We start from the raw sequence: 6726 nt of genomic DNA on the forward strand, positions 1-6726 counted from the left end.
TAATGGTTAGATGTGTAAGATTGATGATAAATATAAATTGATAAAGTTAAAGTAATTATTAAGACCACCTATACATATTGTATAGCGATTAATCGTACGTGATCGACGGATCAGCTTGTTCTTGATAACGTCGCAACTGTTGAACTTGGATCACCGTGTGTCTGTTGTCTAATATTTTGGCATGGCAAGTTCCTGTTTGCCAACACCAGTATTTATCTCGACGCGCCCTGGAGCCACCTAATTATCATTTTTGCCTTTCTAACGCTAAAAGTTATAAATATATACATATAAATATTATTATATTATAAAAAGTGTATTAATAGAAAAATAGCGAGTCATTAACTTGAAGATCATATCCAGGCAGTGGATATCCTGTCTGGCTCATATCGCACAAGTTTTTGTGAAGGACTCTCTGATGATGCATCGATTTCTTATTTTTTGAAACAGGAACATTTTGTGTGAAACATATCTTTTGACTAAACATTTGAAAATTCAAATCGAAATTGAGGAACTTCGATTTGATTAAAGATAGCATTTTGTTTATTAATGAGGGGAGACCGGCATTTATCAACTTTAGTTTCGATTCATAATTTTTGTTATAAAATATCGTTACTTGAGTTTCAATTTGCTAAAGCAGTAATATGCCATTTTTCGCCACTTTTGAGAAAATCAAGTTTGAAATATCCGCGACAAGGCAGCTTCATCTCCGAAAGGTTGTGTGTTCGATTCTTGCTGCTTATACTTTTTTTAGTTTATTTTTTATTTATTTGAATGTTTATAAACATAATTTCCTCCAGTAATCTTTAAAAATTATTGTGATAATAATTTTTATAATACCCTTTTTCATTGAAAAGCTTAATTTTCCAAGTTTATCTTGTTTTTCGTAAACAAATTTATTTTCTAGAAATTTGGTGCTTTGTTAGGCACAAAATATGAATACCGTCTTGACCTAAATGGTAGTTCTTTTCAATTAACGTATTGAAAGGAGTAAAAATTCTGGCGACAAAATACGGATATTACGTTTGTAAAAATTTTTTAAATAAAAAAAATGCAGGCAGCGAGAATGGAGCGCGCAACCTTTCGGGCATGAAGCCTAGGCACTACAGTCTAAGTTATCATATTAGCATGTATTATCATATTAATGCTTTCATTACAAAAATTATGAACCGAGGCTAAAATTTACAATTGCCTGGTCTCGTCTTATAAATAAGGAATCCCAAATGTCGACATGCTGAAATTTTATCTGGCAGTGAATATAAATTTTCTCTCAGTCTTAGAATGATAAAAGTCTAAAAGACATACTGTTTGCTCTTCAGAGACTTTTTCACAATCCTAATGAACTGGAGTTTTTGCGGCAGATTAGTTGTGTTCGCTAGTACTTCCTATTTTTATTTTGTTTATTTTTCGTTTAGATTCCTGAATTACGTTCCAAAGATTAGTGTTGAGACTTAACCTAATTTTGAGTGGCTTTTGGCGAATTCGGCGGACGGCTAGAACTTGGAAAGCCTTTATTATTACAATTTGCGTGAAACGTGTTTATTTAGAAATGGCAACATAAGAGTGCCCATTAGGAACTGACATTTTTTTAATTTTTTTAAACGCCCCTCAATTTTCTTTCTTTTAGTTGAAAAAATGATTTCGTACTTTTTACTAGATTATTTTTTTTTAATATTCTGAGTTCCCGTTGGGCTTTTGATTTTTATAATATACGAATTTAAAAATAAAAATTCTTTCATTTCAAGACAAACATTATAAAAATAAAAAAAACAATAATTTTGAGGTCTTTAGTGAACTTGAAACAAAAAAGTGTGTAGTTTCATTACAATGAATGAAATGACCCCTAAACCTTTTTTTCGTGTTAATATAAATAATAATAATCCCAATTAGAACATTTGAAAAACGTATACAATAAAGGCCTCAAAAGGATTTTTCTTTTGTCGAATTTCTGGTATTTTCTTCAACTAAAGTAGATTCGAGAAATGAAAGAATTTTTTATCGTAAGCTTTGTAATGGAAGAAAATTGAGGGCTGGCGTTTCAAAAATAAAAAAAAATTTGATTCCTAATGGGCACCCTAGACCACATATAACTTCGGATGTATATATTATTAAAAAAAATATTATGATTGTTATTAGACATTAACAACTATTATTGAAACGATATCACAAATCGTGTAGAACTACACGACAAAAACAAATGCTACCTGTATCGTTAAGTGTTAAAGAAGCATTGTAAATTTTCATAATCTATGTGTTTCCGTAGTACAGTCCACTGTGTATTGTAAGAGACTTGTACATATTAAGGACTTAGGCCGTTTTGAGTTAAACAAAATTCAGTTAGAATGAACGAAATTTGGCCCACGAAAAAAAAATCATTACGTTCTTTATTGTTTAGTAAAACTACACTGGTTTTCGGGGGGAAAAAATACTCAGACAAACTAGAAAAAGAGCTGTCATTTCTATTTTATGTATTTAATTATCTTTTGAGCCTTCTCTTCTTGTTTTGTCGTTTACCTGCAGTTTGCATGTCTGTGAAGTGGTTAACGTTTTGTTTTAAATGAAAGTGCTCGTGTCTTTTATTTTCGTCTTTATATTTTATATTTAATTTAATAATTTAAAGTTTCCTCGATTAAGTTCGACAAAGTTTCCCTGTTATTAGCGAACAATCAAGAATGACCGATAGATTTTTGTTTTCGAATCGCAAGTACTTGGAAGACTGTATGATTTCTTTTTAGAGAAGATAAAATATATGTACGTAGATAGAGGGAAAAGGCAGAGAGTAGAGCAGAAGTGTGTTGTTACCAATGTAAAAGTGTAAAATTGTTCGTTATTGATTAGATCATTCCTCATCGGAGTCTTAGACATTCGTGCAATGCAGTTTTTTTCGTAACGGAGGAAGCTCGAGATTTGATAACCAGAAGCCTTCAAGATTGCCTAAAAAGACAAATAAACTAGGGACTATATCGATGTATATCAAACACCCGAATTTTAAATGTTGCATGCGTAGTTAGAAGCACGCATACGCGACCTATAGATTTTATAATCAACGTAATATGTGCCGTACAGTATGTTTAACTATTGTGAAATTACCAAAGGACAATGCTTTCTTGGTTGCGCTCATTATTATTCGTTACGATAGCAAATAGTCGATATCCGTTAAATCAATGCTACACTCCAAAAATCATTTATATTCTTGTTTAAGGAAAAATTCTCCAAGAGTGTGGTTGGAAGATTTTTGAATTTAAAGGGATTTCCAAGCGAAGCTTTCATCTAGAAAGTTTTTCTTTGGAAATTCTTTGAAATTTCGATTTTGAACTTCAAGACATTTGGATTTGCGATAATTTTGTAGTCGAAAACTAACAATTTTGGATGGCTTTTGATTGTGAAATTGTCACATTGAAGGCTTTTCCACTAGAGCATTTCTGCAGAGAATTTTTCAGGATAAATCAAACTTAGTTGTTTATTTTTTCGAGGTATAAAGACAACATTAGTAGAAATTGTACGGATGTTGCAGATTCTTCTCATAGTATAAATAATGCATAATGAGGTATTGAATTTTTGTCTAAAAGATTTTAAGAGATGATTCACTTTGTATATAAGTATAAATATAAATATCTGTTCAGTATGATAGAGAATTTTTCACTCCTGAATCATGATGTAGAGATAGTGAATAATTTCTCATCATATTCTATCTTCCACTTGTTGAGAGTTTTGAAGTCATTATACATTATTAACTTGTTTTTAACTGTTTTGGTAACTTCTCACTGGCCTTGAAAGCAAAAAGCTGTACTTTTTAGGAGCAACGAGATGATGTAAGAATAGGCAGTATCATGTTAAGTGAAAAATGTTGAATATTCTCTAAATTATTATTGTTTCAGTCGAGTCGATAATCAATGGGTTTCAAGTTGCGATTAATAGATGTATGTATTCGCCAATCAATAAAAAAATACAATTTATCAGCATATATTGTTTTTACTCGATTTTAAAGTAGTTTAAGCACCAATGTCTTGAACAAGGTGTGTACTTATCTGGAAAAACATGGAAATGACAGAGAATTCTTATTTACAGTCAGGATTTTTTTTTATAAAGTCAGGCAATTTTTATTTAAATTCAGGAATTTTTAAGATAAATTTAGGGCATTTTTTTCGAAAACCCGCTTAATTTTTTTTCAATTATAATATCAAATTAAGTAACAATGTTTTTTATTTTTTAAAAGTAGTTTTATATTAAGGGATTGAACTATTTTTTTGAAAATACAACTCTTGTGGGGAATTGTTGTTAAATATTCTTGTATCAAATATCAACTACTGCATTTTTTTATCAGAAGTCAACTATTTAGGATGGAAAACTACTTGGTTAAAAATTAAATTCGTATGTAAAAATTGTTGTTCCAAATTCATCTCTTTGATTGAAAATGTAACTATTTTGTTGAAGACTCGTTCTTTTTGAGGTAAAAATTAATTTTTCAACGGAAAATTGAACTAGTCCAGTTCAAACCTTAACTAATTTGTTGAAAATTCGTTTTTTTAAATAAATGAATTTTTTTAAACTGAAAACTTAATTATTCAATTTTTGGTTGCAAATCCAACTATTGAAATTAAAGATTCACAATTTTAATATAAAATTAATCTTTTAAAATTTATTTTTTGGTTGAATATTCAACTAGTTGTTTGAAAATTCGTCTTTTCTGGTAGAAAATGAATCTTCTCGGTTAAAAATTCATAATCCTATTTGGCAATTCTTTTTTTTTGTTCAAAAATGCAACTATTTCAGTAAAAAATTTATTATTTTGACTGAACATTTAACTATGTTGTTTAAAAATTATTTTTTTTGTTGCTAAAAATTAATTTTTCAAATTGAAAATTTATGTAATCCATTTTTGGTTGAAAATTTCGTATTTTGGAAAAAAATTAATTTTATTTCAATTAAAAATTGAACTATTTTAGTTTGGTTGAAAAATCATGTCATAATTCAGGTATATTTGTTTAAATTCGTCTTTTTTTTAGTATAAAGTAAATCTTTTTGGTTGAAAATTCAATACTCTTACGTGAAGTCAGGAATTTCAAGTGTTTTAAAATGCATTTCAACATTCAGTTTACTTAGAAGAATATGTTTTCATTTCCTTACTTTGATGAAAAGTCTCCATATTTTCCCTGTTTTTAGGGTATCGACTAACCTGGAAAAGTGTTTTCATTCAAAACATTAAAATATTAAATATCCACTGAAGCTTACTTATATTAAGTTAAAATAAAGTTTTTTGTTAATTATTAGAATAAATAGTATATTCAAGAATATCCTGTAACATAATTTGTGAACGCTTTCTAAATTAAACATTAATTAAGCCCGTAGAAACTTGTTCTTTAACAATAAAAATCTGATAAAATTTGATACTAACATTCAAGACCAAAAACGGTGTCTAAAAAAAATTCAAGACACATTTTTGGCTCGTAGGATTTTTTTAAAATTTCCAAATCTATATATGGATTTGGAACAAAATATTTTTATCCGCTTCAACTAAAATTTACAATATGCTGACCATTGCTCTGTTAGATTCCACAATTTTATATTAGAAGCCTTGATATGAAATTTTGCATTTAATCATTTTAGTTGCAAATATAAAGCAATTTCTAATTGACAAGCTTAAAATTGTAAAATTTAAAAAAAATGGAATCATATTACAGCAATATTATTTTGTATTCTTTATTTTAATTTTCAATGTATCTTACAATTGTCAGATTGTTAGTTGAAGATTTAAATAAATCAATAATTTCAACTTGAAAAATATTTATTAGAAAATTTCAAGAATGAATAATTCTAATGGAAAAGTTTGAAATTGAAAAATTGAGTTTAAAGTGAAATAAGATAAAAATTAAACTTCCCGAAATTGATATATCAGAAAATTAATAATTTCTGTTATTTTAAGTAGTTACAATTTTAGTGTTCTTCATGTTCGTGTTGACCGCTAAATTTTTAATTTTCCCCTTTCATGTTTTCAATTTGTAATTAAAATAGAATTGGTTGAATTTTGGAAGTATAATTAGCAATCTTAGTATGAGTATAAAAAAGTTTTAATGTCACAACTTTTGACGAATAAATTTTTTTCAGTTTTAATGAAGTTTTTTAAAAAATAATTCCATTATGAAATGGAATATTAAATTTAAAAATTTTAATCACTTAGAATTAAAAATTACTTATATGCAAAAGCTTTCAATTTTTAATTACGTAATTTTGAACGCTTTTAATTAGAAATTATACAACTTCAATTCCTCTGAATTCTAAATGACCCAATTTCCAAAATTCGAATCTTAAAATATTCAATTTTTAACATTTTGAACATTAAATACTTTCGAAATTTCAATCTGAAAATCTGAAGTCATTCGATTTCGTGATTTTTCAATTAAACAAAAAATGGTTTAATTTTTGGCGCTTCGACTTCCAGTATATATTCGCTTCAGTATATATATTTTAATTTCAGAGGCTTTCAATTCTAAACTATTAATTATTATTTGAAAAATATTTAAAACCTAAGTTAATTTTTGTCTAAGCTGGAAAAAATCACGAATGTCTATCGGGAGAATCGGGAGACATCAATTTAATAAATAGTGGCCACCCTGCTAAAGTTTTGCTATAAGCTCTAATTTTATATTGTACTTCACTTTGTTTTTACTATTCAATGTTATAAATGAAACGAAATGAATTGAATTCGGGTAAATTAAATTATTTATATAT

The sequence above is a fragment of the Belonocnema kinseyi genome, chromosome 7, assembly GCF_010883055.1.
Source record: "Belonocnema kinseyi isolate 2016_QV_RU_SX_M_011 chromosome 7, B_treatae_v1, whole genome shotgun sequence".
Taxonomy (NCBI): domain Eukaryota; kingdom Metazoa; phylum Arthropoda; class Insecta; order Hymenoptera; family Cynipidae; genus Belonocnema; species Belonocnema kinseyi.